Here is a 15,530-nt window from a genome sequence, read left to right as displayed (position 1 = left end):
ATTAAGTATATAATGGGAGAGCTTTCGATAGGCTCATGATCACTGGATGTTGAGCATGATTTTATGTAGGCCGACTGATTATGAAAATAAACCACTTCATTTTATAAGCAAGAAATTACACATTGGTTATATTCAAAAGGACCATTGCTGGAATAGCTAAAGAAATATGGTATACTTTTTTCATAAGGTTTAAAGTTCGCTTATGAATGGCAGAGGCAAGGGACAGTGACATTGCCCTATGAAGCAAGACAATGCCCTAGAGGCTGACCATATTAAATATGATCAACGCCACACCCACTCCACCCAAGCTAGGACTAAGGAGAGGCAAGCTATGGCTGCTGATAATTCAGTAGATAGACTTATAGGCTCCCCTAAACTCACAAGGGTGGCGAGGTTGCAGCGACCAAGAAAGTAACGATTTTGAGCAAGGGACAAGAAAAACAAATAAAAGTTACGAGTAAGGGACAAGAAATTAAAATTAAAGTTACCAGTAACGGACTAAGAAATAAGGTTAAAGACGAAAGAACAAGAAAAATGAAAGTAGAGAACATTTGGTAAATCCAGAATTAAAATTAGAGAGAGAAAACCTTAGAAAAAGGCTCATAAAATTTCCCATTCAGAAAAAAGACTTTTTGCCTCCATCTTTTGACACGAAAAGAAAATGCCAAAGATCTGTTTTACTCTGGGAAAAAAACCCGAGCAACTATTGGGAAAAGATTTTTTTTTTTTATATTTTCTGGCAGATCTAAAAACTTTTACACCTCGTAGACGACTTCTTTTCCTTTACTTGTTATGTATTTTTGTGTGCATTTGTTTTACAGTTGAGCATGTTTACATAAGTACTTTTATCATTAATATCACCATCAATCGTCAATTATTCATTGCAAAATGTTTCATTTTTAAGGATATTCACTTGTCACAATCTCACGGTTTCCCCTCTCTCTCTCTCTCTCTCTCTCTCTCTCTCTCTCTCTCTCTCTCTCTCTCTCTCTCTCTCTCTCTCTCTCTGAGTTAATTTTGTGATTAATTACTGCATTTATAAAGGGAGGATTAATAGAGTATTCTATTAATCCTGTATCAATGGGACTCTTTGCAAGGTAGTCGTCTTGTCCATGATGGAAATCATTTAAATAAATTATAGAAGAGTCACTGGATTATATAATATAAATCAACCTGATAGTTATTCTAGTTAATTGTGTTATTTTCATCACGTTTTATTCATTTATAACAATGATTAAGATGTTTTAATCAATAGAAATACTCAGCATTTAATGAAAGAAATATTAAAGGAATTAGTGCTATCTGGCAGTTACGGACGATTGCGCATGCGCAGAGCGGCAGAGAAGCGTTTCTTTTTTGCTGTTATTTGAACGTAAATTACAGTTACGTAATCTGAATATAATAATTTTGTGCTTGTGAATCATATTGATTTTGTGTAAGATTTATTGGAATGCAATTGAAGTAGTCCTGCAACAAGATCATCGTGGGTGGATAGAGATTAGTTCTAAGGTAAGCGACTCGTAAAGACGTAAATTGTCCCCATTTCGAATTAATCCTGGGATTGGATTATTTAATATAAGACTTGATTGTAACCTTATATTTGCTTTTATAAAATAAATATTTATATTCCGAATGTTACATACTAATATTGAGTTCAGTTGATTTAGTTTATTACTCGCCATGTACACAACAAATATTTAGAGGCTAATACTCGATTATGGTTTAAATTCACTAATGCACCAAACGTAAATTCTTGATTTATCATTGTTGCCACGTGTAAGAAAGAACATTTCATATCATATTTTGTTGTCTTTATCTTCGCAAATTATTATCAAGATAATTGTAAAGGAGTCTCCGTATATCAGTGGCCAGTTTCTCCAGTGTACATAATAAATGGTTATTAACTAACCTAAACTTCCCCCTAACTTAACCTACAAGCCATGTCCTTACCTACTTGCATAAGGTGGAGGGGGGCTAACGCCCACTTGTGACCCCCTTGCACTGCCATATTCCTAGTCAGTCATCATCATACATACAGGTGGTCTCTATCATACATACATCCCATTGTAAATTTATCTGTTCGACCATTTTAATATTTTTGGTGCAAACGTTTAGGTTAGGTTAGGTTACAGATTTCAAATTGCTGATTAGAACTCGATTACCTAGCATGAGGATGAAGTCTTTTTAAGTATGTTTTATTAATGTATTTTCGTGGGGTTTGAACGATTTTTGGCATTTTGTTGACCCGGAAAAGTAAAGAGAGGGAAAAAATAGTCTGCAAAGAATATTTCCCGGAAAACCTTTTTGCATCCAATAGTACACTGTAAAGGTTTTGCTTTTTTTATCTTATCACTCTCTCTTGCCTGCACTGTTATTAGACCAACCTGTGTAAGTTAGCTCATGTTTGATTGTTTGAATTTTTACGACGTTCTTGCTCGGAAGTCCTTATATATAAACTGTGCGGTTGTTTAAGAAAGGTTAGTTGCATTCACCTATCTTCCCAGTTATTACACAATGGCGCTTTCGCACACAGTACTTTAAAAACCTTGCACTGAGGTGTGTAAGACTGCTTCCCAGTAATAATTTGTCGGGAAATGAAATAAGATATTCTTAGGTACTGGACTGTACTTACAGTACTCCTATGCAGTGTGAAATGCTGAATGCCTTAGAATAAATACGGTAAAATGACTGTGAAGGTCCTGTAAAGAGTAGGGTTCCCCTTCAGTATAAGACCAGAAAAGATTCCCTTAAAGTAAAGTAAAACGAGAATTATGTTGCATATATGAACAAGGTTTTACACTTGCATCATATAAGATTATAGAATAGACGTCAAAGGTCTTTGTACATGGGTAAACCGCTTTGAACAACATTTTCCTTAAACTACAATCAAACGTAATTGTAATAACCCAGTGGGATTATCAGCATTTCACAATTATTAGGTTTTTGTAAGTTATGTAGGACTGCCTGCTAAGCCATTAGCTGCCACTACCTGGTCCAAGCTTAGAGGGAGAGGGGCTTATATGCTGGGGGGTCTTTGGGTGTATTGCTACCCTATAAATGCTTGAATAAAACCATAATATGAGTCATTCAACTTAATATAAAGTACAAATGTTGTACATTACAGAAAGGTGTGTCTAATCATATTTGGAAAAAAACGGCATTATTATAGAAAAACACGGGACAAACTTTAACTTTACTAATAAGAAAAATTGGTATACTGTACATTGAAAAACTTGCGTTTTCTTCGAAAACGCCCTGTATTTCCCTCTCAAATAAATAGATATACCCTAATATATTCTACGGTAATGGGGCTCACCCAGTGGGAACCATGGATTTTAGGTGGAGGAGAATTTTGGGTGAATTGATAAATATGGTAAAACTAACCTTTTATTCTCTATACATTATTCTCTGGGAGTTATAATAAATCCAGGAAAAATCGCACAAAATATGGGGATTCTCATCCCCTGAAATGTTTAATTCATTTTTGTTTACATTTTGTAAGTCGGATGGTTCTGCTCCCGTTAGTGCATTTGTGCATGGTGTTCGTGCGCGATTACGAGTTTATATTTTTTCTCACAATCTCGCCTCCATGTTACTCCATGTTGATTTTATACTTCCGGCGTACAAACGTCATTCTCATACCATGCCTACCATATGATGAAGTTTACCATGTTTGGGCACATATGCACATTTGTGACACAAACCGTTTTCTCCAACGCTTCAGTTCCTTTCTAGCTATGTGTGTTGGATGAGCCTTATGGAGCTCAAAATAACAAAGTGTAATGGCTATTCCTTTTGCCATTTCGATGCTATAGCCAAGTTCCACAGTATTCCGGGTGTAGTGAATAATTTTTTAAAAGCTCATCGTGTTATCCCTCAAAGGTTAGTGTCCCAAGTGCAATTATGACTTAGCTTTTAGGGAAAACAAGCACATTTCCTATTGCAACACTTCTATGCAGATTGCTAAGACAAAAAAGGAGATGTAGGTGTCAATCACATGGCAAGGATTTATTTGTGATTAACTTTTACTTTGTGACCCGCGAAGGGGTCTCCGTGGGCTTGACCCCTGGCTAGGGGTTGTAACTGGGGAACTACTAGGTTTGCTGGGTTTGTTAGGTTATGTACCCTTTTTACAAATGTCAAAAGTGTTAACTAATCATGTGTTGTGACCTGGGAAGGGGGTTCCTGGCCTGGCTATGGGTTCTGACCTGGGAACTACTAAGTTAGGTTAGGCGGGTTTGTTAGGTTCTTTACTCTTAAAAATCTCACATTTTTTCCTCTTCGAACACCCAAAATCCCAGGTTCCCCCTTGTGTCCTTTGAGAAGGGGGTGTCCATAACGGTAGAAAGGCTTACTTTCATTGGAAATAAACGTCAAATTCTTTGAAAGCACATCATTTACTGTTTAAAAGTTTTTTTTTATCTTAGAAATGTTGTCCCGTGTTTTTCTATAAATTTACCCATAAAACTTATTTACCAAAAAGAAACTATAGATGTCTCAGTACTTAATAGTGATGTAACCTATTTAATTTTGTTTCCCTTGTAACTGCCTTATTAGCCATAACGACTATATTGATAAACTGGGATATTTTGGTGGAGAAAATTGGAAATGGTGAAGTGCGCTAACATTGTAAGATAGCCAATGCCACAAACACAAGAGATGCAGGTAAAAAGTAAACACTGTAGCCTACTATATGAATTGCCTTTATAATTTATGTTTGGACTTTTGTAGGAAAACTATTTTAACTACAGTATGATATGTAATTTCTACCACGAACACAGTTTTTAAGATAGTTAGGGTGTGACAAATTACACTCTTATTTATGTAAGTAAATGTTCAGTCTATGATATTTTATGTCCTGTCTTCTTCAGAGTGAGGACTTTGGGAATAGCCAGTTGTGACTGGTTTAGAAGAATGTTGGTTAATCACTGGTTTAGTGTTGTTTCTAAATCTTTCAAGTGACTGGATTAAAGATTTTCAAGTAATTTTCACCAAAGACTATCTCTGCGGTACTTTTACCCTTTTTTCTTTATTTACGATATCTTACGGTTTGATGTAATTTGCTTTTAATCTTGTATGTTGATAAGTTTGCAAAGTAGGCTTACAGTTCTTTTTTTTTTTTAAAGATTCTGATATAACTTTCACATTTGACATTCATTTTTATTGGAATTAGGTGATTAACCCATGTTAACACATATCATATATACTATTAACAAGAGTAATGATAATGGCAACAATTGTGGAAAATCAGGGTTTATGGTTGTTAAACACACAAGGATGTAAAATCCATACAGGATGCATCCTAGCCTAACCTAGGACCATGGACCCATTATATTATGTATGTGGGTGTGGGAATGTTGGGGCGAGCCTCCTCTATAGCGTCATAAGTGATTGTGCTTGCTTCCATAACTAAACCCCCCCCCCCCCATTGTATCCCCCTAGCATTGTAGCATAAACATATAAGGATGTGTGATTAGTTAACCAGCCATTTCTGATAGAATTGAATGTTTAAGTACTGTACAAGAAAATCATGACATGAATTATCATAAAGTTCTACTGTATATCCTGATTAAAATCAAGAGTTTATGGTATACTAAAATTGATTTAACGCGGGTGACTGGTACAGCACATGAACATACACTACCGGGGTCTAAGGGTTGTCAGGTAGTGCAGACGATCAGGACTACGGTCTACCACAAAAGCCAAAGCAAAGCCTTCAAAAGAAGGCAACCATGCTTACCCCATGCAAATTAAAAAAAAAAATACGTTCATAGAAAAAAAATTCCAAAGATGAGAATAACAAAGGGACAGAGAACTGCCACCAAACTAAGAAAAAGATGGCAAAGAACATTGTTGATAAGTCAGTCTGGCAAGTGATATCACTTTTAAGATGTACATGTAGCCTATCATTTGATCTTTGCAACAATTCAAACTATGTTGGTATATGACTCCCTGGAGTAGGAAAAGTTCTCCAAAATTTCAAAATCTATCCGTAAATATTTGCGACAACTATATCTCAAATTATTCGATATTGACCAAAATTTACATAAATCATATTTCATGTGAATATTATTGCTAAAAGCTGTGTTATTTTGATTTTGTTTTCGAATAATTATGATATACATAATTTTCAAGATTTCATGATATGTTGCTCAATTGCATTATACCCCCTCAGTGTAAAGAGGTTTGTTAAAGATACTTCAGTGTATGTGACATTTGTAATCCATGGTGCTAGAGGTGTCGGTAGATAACTAAGACTGTATTAAGGATTATGTTAGTATTTTCATTGGAAATGAATGTAAGAATGTCAAAATCACTTGTAAGATTATCAGCAACAAAGCATACCAAACCGAACTTGAATATTGGCTACTTATAAAATTGCACTGTAACATATATGGATCACAGTTTATGGCAATGTTACCTAAATTATTTCTTTTGATCTTATATATCTGGGTCTTTAGTCTCAATTTACCCATTAACATTAGCTCTAAAAGAGGAAAGTGGTATATCCGGGGCTGCTTCCGGACTTAACCTAACAGGTAATGACAAGGTTACAGCCTACCCTGATCTGACTTTAGATGTAGGTAGATGACCTTTTCCCCCTCAGGTGATCCCTTGGTCACCCTTCACTTATTGTTGTATAGAGTCAGCCCTTGATATTTGCGGGGATTAGTTAACGGAGATAGGTGTGAAAAGCGAGAATCTGTGAATACTTGCTGCTCTAGGGTGGGTCAACTCTCTGTCCATTGCCTAGGTACACGATAAGGCTACGTTACACACACTTACGCAAATAATATAAAAAGAAAACACAGTTGTTCCTATCTAATGACGCTTGCTGATACTGTAGTATATATTACTGTAACATATGTACAGTACTATCACTACATTATAGCATACAGTAGTTATCCAAGATAACACTCGTAAGTTTTCAATATTAAACTTACCCGATAATCATGTAGCTGTCAACTCCGTTGCCCGACAGAATTCTATGGAGGGATACGCCAGCTATCACAATACTAGAAGGGGGTGTACTTACCAGCGCCACCTGTGGCCAGGTACTATAGTACTTCTTGTTGACACCTCCTCAATTTTTCCTCTGTCGTGCTTCCGGCAAGACGTTCTGGGATACGCTTATGATCTTCAAGTATTTTCACGGCTAATTGGTGAAGTATTCTCTCAGATTTCGGCTGTCGCTTTACTGGAAACCTTCTTATATTAGCTTAGATAGCTTTTATATAGTCCTGATTAACGGTTAACGATCTTTTGCTTGATTTTGGAACCCCCCTTGGCTAACTCTTTGGATTCAAGATGCCTGACATTTCGCAAGCCCCCACCCATAGACGATGTAGGTCTTGTAATAGGCGTATTCCGAAGGCCTCGGTAGATCCTCACACCGCTTGTTCTGACTGTAGGGACAGGCCCTGTCAGTTAGAAAATCGATGTGAGGAATGCGCCGGACTTTCGGAACTTGAATTTGTCCGTCTTTTGAAATATTCAACTAAGTTAGAGAGAGGTAGAGTTAGGAGGAGTTCTTCTCACTCTTCACTTTTTTCCTCACCTCATGATCCCCTACCTTTTCCTACCCCTGTAGTGGCTACCCCCGAACCTACTATTTGCCCTCAGCCTGATATGTCTGTTGTTTTGCGTGCTATTCAGGCCTTAGGCGATAAAGTAGAGTCAGTGGTAAGTGATCATAAGTCTCTTATGGCCGAAGTCAAGGAACTTAAGGTCAAGAGTGCAGTGGGTGGAATTAGTGCCAGTGCTGTGACGAGTGCTAGTGTCAGTGCAGTGCCAAGTGCTAGTGTCAGTGTCAGTGTGGTGCGTGAGGATACTTCTGTGCGTGCCAGTCGTCCTCCCAGTCCGGGACCTCTTGCAAGCTCCCAAGCCCAGGGGAGAAGCAATGTCGAAGGGCAAAATGGTTCGGCAGGCCTTGATCGGCGCACAGAAGTATCCTCGGTGGTTGCGGGCGTGTCTTCCAGAGACCGTCACTCCCACCTGCAGACGATTGAGCCCGTCTTTTTCTCGTCCGCTGATCAATTGTCAGGGAAGAAACGCTGGACTCAGGTCTCTAGACCACTCAAACGCAGAGTCCAGTCTGCGAGTGCTCAGCCAGGCTGCAGTCATTGGCTCAGCTCTGACTCGCCGCAGTCATCAGTCGACTGCACTCCGCCCAAGAGGAGTAAGGTTCTGCCACAACAGAGCTCTACTGTTAAGGCTTTACCTCAGCCTACTGTAGTTTCTGCCGACCCCAAGTGGACTCTACTACAGTCCATGCAAGCACAGCTTTCGGACTTGATGCGTGAGTGTCGGGCTGAGAATGTTGCGCCTCCGCCTGCGCTCGCTCCGCCTGATCGCAGTACCACCTGCCAGGCGTACGATGTTGAGCCACGTTCTGAGTTTGCTGTTCCCAGTGGTGTACAGCCTCCGCCTTCCTTAAGGCAACCTCTACAATGGGATCAGGAGGATTATACCTCTCTTCCTCCGCTTCCACTTGCTGCTCCACCAGTGATGCAACACTCGGTTGAGGTACAACAACCTCTCCCGTCCATGAGTCAGTCTCCTCAGCTCTCGCTGCAGCGAGCTCAACCCTCCACAAGGCAAGCACCACAACACCTTAGCCTTACGCCTCAGGAGCCTCAGCTTGCGAGACATTTACCACGTTCTGCGCAGCCTCTACCTCATCGCGCTCCGCTCACACCGCAGGAACAGGAACTTGCTACTCCGCTTCCGCCAACCGCTCAGCAAGCGCAACCCTTGGATTCAGCCACTCATGCCAGGAGTCAGCCTCCTCCACCCATGCGCCTTCCTTCTGCTTCGTCTTTTGTTCAGCCTTTGCAGTCTGAGCCTCAGGTTTTCCCTCAACAGATTCTTGAAGAGGAAACCACTAATATTGTTGTTCCTGCTCGTTCTGACTCTGCTGTTCAGCATACTTGTCCGATCTCTTCGCTACACTCTGGTGATGAGGCGTCTGATGATGAGGCGGCACACCTGGATCCCTCGTCAGACGTGGATGAATCCAAGCCTTCTCCACAGTCTATTGACTTTCGTAAGGTCTTGGCTCTGCTTAGGGAGGTTTACCCAGACCACTTTGTCTCTGCTATTCCCCGCTCTCCACCATCTGAGTTTTCGCTGGGCATGCAGCCAGCTAAGTCCACCTATACTAAGCTAGTCCTAGCAAGGTCCTCTAAGAGAGCGTTAAGGATCTTAGGGGAGTGGCTGCAGACTAAGCAACACCTTGGCAAAACTTCTTTCATGTTTCCTCCGACTAAGCTCACTTCGAAAGCGAGCGTTTGGTATGCCACAGGAGAGGAACCAGGCTTGGGAGTACCTGCCTCTGCCCAGGCTGACTTCTCAAGTCTGGTAGACTCGCCTCGGAGAACTGCAATGAGGCGCTCTAAGGTTTGCTGGACCTTCTCAGACCTTGATCACTTCCTGAAGGGCGTATTTAGAGCATTTGAGATGTTCAACTTTCTAGACTGGTGCCTGGGGGCCCTCAGCAAGAAGACCTCCCCTGCGGACAAGGATTCTGCCATGCTATTAATGTCCTGCATGGATAAGGCCATTAGAGATGGATCTGGTGAGCTTGCGTCGATGTTTGTATCAGGGGTTCTGAAGAAAAGGGAACAGCTGTGTACCTTCCTTTCCTCCAGCATTACACCTTGTCAAAGGTCACAACTCCTTTTCGCTCCGCTCTCGAAGTTCCTCTTCCCCGAAGAGCTGGTTAAGGACTTGTCTGCTGCCCTGATACAAAAGGACACACACGATCTTGTAGCCTCATCGGCTCGTAAGTCTAAGGTTGCTACCTCAGTCCCCAGGACTTATCGCACCCCAGTGGCTGATACCCCTGCTACGAGGTTCATACCGCCCTTTCGTGGTAGAGCCCCCAGCCGAGGAAGCTCCTGTCCAGACTCTTCCAGGAGCAAGTCTAGGAAAGGCTCCAAGACCTCTAAAGGAAAAAACTGACTCTCCGCATCTCCAGACAGCAGTAGGAGCCAGACTCAAGAGCTTCTGGCAAGCCTGGGAAAAGAGAGGTGCAGACGCCCAGTCTGTCAGTTGGCTGAGGGAGGGTTACAGGATTCCATTCTGCCTCAAACCACCTCTGACCACATCTCCCATCAACCTCTCTCCCAACTACAAAGAAGAGGACAAGAGGCTAGCGTTGCACCAGGAGGTGTCGCTACTTGTGCAGAAGAAGGCAGTGGTTATAGTCCGGGACCATCAATCCCCGGGCTTCTACAACCGTCTCTTTCTAGTGGCCAAGAAGACAGGAGGTTGGAGACCGGTGCTGGACGTCAGCGCGCTCAACGCGTATGTCACCAAGCAGACGTTCACGATGGAGACGACGAAGTCGGTCCTAGCAGCGGTCAGGCAGGAGGACTGGATGGTCTCGTTGGACTTGAAAGATGCCTACTTTCACGTTCCTATTCATCCAGACTCCCAACCTTTCCTGAGATTCGTTTTTGGAAAGGTTGTCTACCAATTCCAAGCCCTGTGTTTTGGCCTAAGCACAGCTCCTATGGTGTTCACGCATCTGATGAGGAATATAGCAAAATTCCTCCACTTATCGGACATCAGAGCCTCCCTCTACTTAGACGACTGGCTGTTGAGAGCCTCCACGAGTCGTCGCTGTCTGGAGAGTCTCAACTGGACTTTGGACTTAATCAGAGAACTGGGTCTGTTAGTCAACATAGAAAAGTCTCAGCTCATTCCCTCCCAATCCATTGTGTACCTGGGAATGGAGATTCGGAGTCAGGATTTTCGGGCTTTTCCATCGGCCCCCAGGATAAGCCAAGCCCTAGAGTGCATCATGAGCATGCTGAAGAGGAGCAGTTGCTCGGTGAGACAGTGGATGAGTCTCACAGGGACCCTTTCATCACTGGCCCTGTTCGTCGAGCTAGGGAGACTCCACCTCCGCCCTCTTCAATTCCATCTTGCAGCTCATTGGGACAAGGGTTTGACTCTCGAAGCAGTCTCTATCCCAGTCACCCAAGAGATGAAGACCACTCTCTTGTGGTGGAAGAACAATCTCCTTCTCAGGGAGGGCCTATCGTTGGCTATTCAGACCCCCAATCTTCATCTCTTCTCAGATGCATCGGACTCGGGCTGGGGTGCGACCTTGAACGGACGGGAATGCTCGGGAACGTGGAACGAGGAACAGGGAATGCTCCACATCAACTGCAAGGAGCTACTAGCAGTTCATTTAGCCCTGCTGAACTTCAAGTCCCTCCTGCTAGGCAAAGTGGTGGAGGTGAACTCAGACAACACCACAGCCTTGGCTTACATCTCCAAGCAAGGAGGGACCCATTCGAGGAGCCTATACGAGATCGCAAGGGACCTCCTCATTTGGTCAAGAGGTCTAAACCTCACTTTGGTCACGAGGTTCATTCAGGGCAATATGAACGTCTCAGCAGATCGCCTAAGCAGAAGGAATCAGGTCATTCCCACGGAATGGACCCTCCACAAGAGTGTGTGCAACAGACTTTGGACCTTGTGGGGTCAACCTACCATAGATCTGTTTGCCACCTCCATAACCAAGAGACTTCCGCTGTACTGTTCCCCAGTTCCAGACCCTGCAGCAGTTCATGTGGATGCTTTTCTACTGAACTGGTCCCATCTCGACCTTTACGCATTCCCACCGTTCAAGATAATAAACAAAGTTCTGCAGAAATTCATCTCGCACGAAGGGACACGGCTGACGCTGGTTGCTCCCCTTTGGCCTGCAAGAGAATGGTTCACAGAGGTACTTCAATGGCTAGTCGACATCCCCAGGACTCTACCTCTAAGAGTGGACCTTCTACGTCAACCTCACGTAGACAGGTTGCACCCAAACCTCCACGCTCTTCGGCTGACTGCCTTCAGACTGTCGAAAGATTCGCTAGAGCTAGAGGCTTTTCGAAGGAGGCAGCCAGTGCGATTGCCAGAGCAAGAAGGGTTTCCACTCGTAGAGTCTACCAATCTAAGTGGGAAGTCTTCCGGAGCTGGTGTAGAGCCAATACAGTATCCTCTACCAATACCTCTGTGACCCAAATAGCTGACTTCCTTTTACATCTTAGGAATGAGAGATCCCTTTCAGCCCCTACGATTAAAGGGTATAGGAGTATGTTGGCTTCAGTTCTCCGCCACAGAGGTTTGGACCTTTCTTCCAACAAGGACCTTCAAGACATCCTTAAGTCTTTTGAGACGTCTAAAGAGCGTCGTCTATCCACTCCAGGCTGGAACCTAGACGTAGTCTTAAGGTTCCTTATGTCACCTAGGTTCGAACCTCTCCAGTCAGCTTCCTTCAAGGACCTTACCCTCAAGACTTTTTCTCGTCTGCCTTGCAACAGCTAAGAACATTGGTTTCACGACCGAATCTGCAACATGTTCTTTTCAGCTCGGATTCCTAGCAAAGAACGAACTTCCTTCACGTCCTTGGCCTAGATCGTTTGAAATACCTAGCCTCTCCAACATGGTAGGTAACGAACTAGAGAGAGTTCTTTGCCCTGTCAGAGCTCTCAAGTATTATCTTAAGAGGTCTAAACCTATTCGAGGACAGTCAGAAGCCTTATGGTGTGCCATCAAGAAACCGTTGAGGCCCATGTCCAAGAACGGGGTTTCGTATTATATAAGGCTTCTGATTAGAGAAGCCCATTCTCACTTAAAGGAGGAAGACCTTGCATTGCTGAAGGTAAGGACCCACGAAGTAAGAGCCGTAGCTACTTCGATGGCCTTTAATAAAAACCGTTCTCTGCAGAGCATAATGGATGCAACCTATTGGAGGAGCAAGTCAGTGTTTGCATCATTTTATCTTAAAGATGTCCAGTCTCTTTACGAGAACTGCTACACCCTGGGACCATTCGTAGCAGCGAGTGCAGTAGTAGGTGAGGGCTCAGCCACTACATTCCCTTAATCCCATAACCTTTTTTAACCTTTCTCTTGAATGCTTTTATTGTTGTTTTTATGGTTGTTACGGTAGGCTAAGAAGCCTTCCGCATCCTTTTGATTTGGCGGGTGGTCTATTCATTCTTGAGAAGCGCCTGGGTTAGAGGTTGTGTAGAGGTCCTTTAGTAGGGGTTGCAACCCTTTATACTTTAGCACCTTTGAGTTGATTCAGCCTCCAAGAGGAACGCTGCGCTCAGTAAGGAAGACGAACTTAAAAAAGAGGCAGAGTAACGGTTCAATTCGACTTCCTTACCAGGTACTTATTATTTCATTGTTATTTGAGATAACTGTTATATGAAATATGGGATACTTAGCTATCCTTTAATCTTGTACACTGGTTTTCACCCACCCCCCTGGGTGTGAATCAGCTACATGATTATCGGGTAAGTTTAATATTGAAAAATGTTATTTTTATTAGTAAAATAAATTTTTGAATATACTTACCCGATAATCATGATTTAATCGACCCTCCCTTCCTCCCCATAGAGAACCAGTGGACCGAGGAAAAATTGAGGAGGTGTCAACAAGAAGTACTATAGTACCTGGCCACAGGTGGCGCTGGTAAGTACACCCCCTTCTAGTATTGTGATAGCTGGCGTATCCCTCCATAGAATTCTGTCGGGCAACGGAGTTGACAGCTACATGATTATCGGGTAAGTATATTCAAAAATTTATTTTACTAATAAAAATAACATTTTTCACTGTTTTCGGAAGGTCAACTTGCACTGTTCCAATTCACCGTTCACATAACTTATATCTACATTACTACTGTAAATTACGTCATTTTGTATACAGTATTATACAGCTGTTAATATAACACTGATGCTAATACACAATGAATACACTACCACAATAAGAATTAAAAGAAAAAGTATCGGTATAACACCACCAACCATTTACGTACAAAGTTCTACGCAGCCGTCTACTGGTGTGTTGGTTAGTGTAATGTACGAATCACACTTTATACTAAAATCAGTATAAACATACTGGATTAGTACAGGTTTTCGACATCACTTCTTTTTACATCGCAACGTGATTCTCCACTAAAAGAACTGAAGATGGGGATGCACATGTGAGGAGAGACGATGCGAGACTGGTGCCGAGTTAGCGAGTAATGGTCTGTTTTGTTGCGTGGAGAGAAAAGTGTCGCGAGGCATGCCAGGTGCAAAAGAGCGTTGTCGCCTTGAAAACTGCTCAATATGTGATATTTCATCTAATTAAGTACGTTATATGGTTCTCTACAGTATTGCGAATGACCAATTCCGCAGTGAGAGAACCAGCAAATATTGAATGCTGGCTGTACACATATCATATTACATACCTGTAGTTCATCAGTAGGAGAGGCTTTCATATTGTTATTCTTGTCTTAGGATTTTTTTAGTTGTGTTAAAGTTTGGTACCTTTCTAGAAAGTGCGATGGAGTTGTTTCTTCTTCCTTTGCTTTTCCCATAGAGGTTACCTTGAAAGTAGTTATGGAACCACTGAGCCATTGTAAACATCCATTTAGAATGATTCATATGCTTGATTTATTGCACTCTAGATTTGTTTTCAACAAGGGATATCTAGCCACAGATTAGGTAGGACTTGGTTCTCAAGGTTAGGTAACCTTAGAGAAGGTAATGTATTTTTGATTAACACTTGTTTTTTTTCCCCTACCCAAAGTGGTATCCGAGTGCTATACTCCATTATTTTGAGACACACATGGTACTTTTTAGGGGTCAAGTATCTCAAATGAAAATGGCGTAATATATACATCGGCTGAAAGGCCGGAAAAATCTACTTTCATTGGTATATAAAAGCAGGCTGTAGCAAGTACGGTTAAGAAATAATAAGTACAAAACTTGGATTCGGCGAACTGAAATTCGAAAGAAGGTCTCTACTAGTACTCCATTCTAACAAGGATTATTTTACAATACAGGAATTATTGTTGACAATGTGACATTTTCAATCTTGGTATCTTTGAGGAGGGCGAAGGTGCCCCCGGGCTCTTGATATCTGGAGACGGGGCACATATTTGGAGGCTGACACCTCTGATGATACCTTCCCAGGCAGGGTATCCGGGAGGATCGACTGTCTGGCGCTGGGGCTGGTTGCACCAAGTGGGATGAGACTTGTTTTTTGGGGCGGCACTTGGGGATGCCCCTTTTCGGTATTTGCGGTGTCATCATCAACCCTCAGGAATGCGGGTTTCAGCCTGTCGACCGTGACCCAATCTTCTTGGCCGTGGATCATGAGGCCATATGTCTTGGGAGCGGTCTTCACGACACAGTATGGACCCCAATTTGACCACATCAGGGGGGGTCGATGCGCGTTCCTGACGTAGACGTAGTTGCAGGTGTTCAGGCCTTTCGGTTTGAAGTGTTTGGTCCTGTCAGTGAAAGTTCTCGGACACAGCGTGAATTTCCCAGCGACCTTATGAAGCCTTGCGATCGGCCTGTCCTGGTTGGTATTGTTTGTTGGGAAGAACTCCTCAGGTAAGGCCAGTGTCTTGCCGTACACTTTCTCCGCTGGGGAAACCTCGTCGTTTGCTATGGGGGAGCGCCTGAGGCCAAGGAGGATTCATAGTAGTTGTGATTTCCAATTTTCATCAGTGCAGCGAGCCATGAGGG

The sequence above is a fragment of the Palaemon carinicauda genome, chromosome 29, assembly GCF_036898095.1.
Source record: "Palaemon carinicauda isolate YSFRI2023 chromosome 29, ASM3689809v2, whole genome shotgun sequence".
Classification (NCBI taxonomy): Eukaryota; Metazoa; Arthropoda; class Malacostraca; order Decapoda; family Palaemonidae; genus Palaemon; species Palaemon carinicauda.
This window is presented reverse-complemented; position numbering follows the sequence as displayed.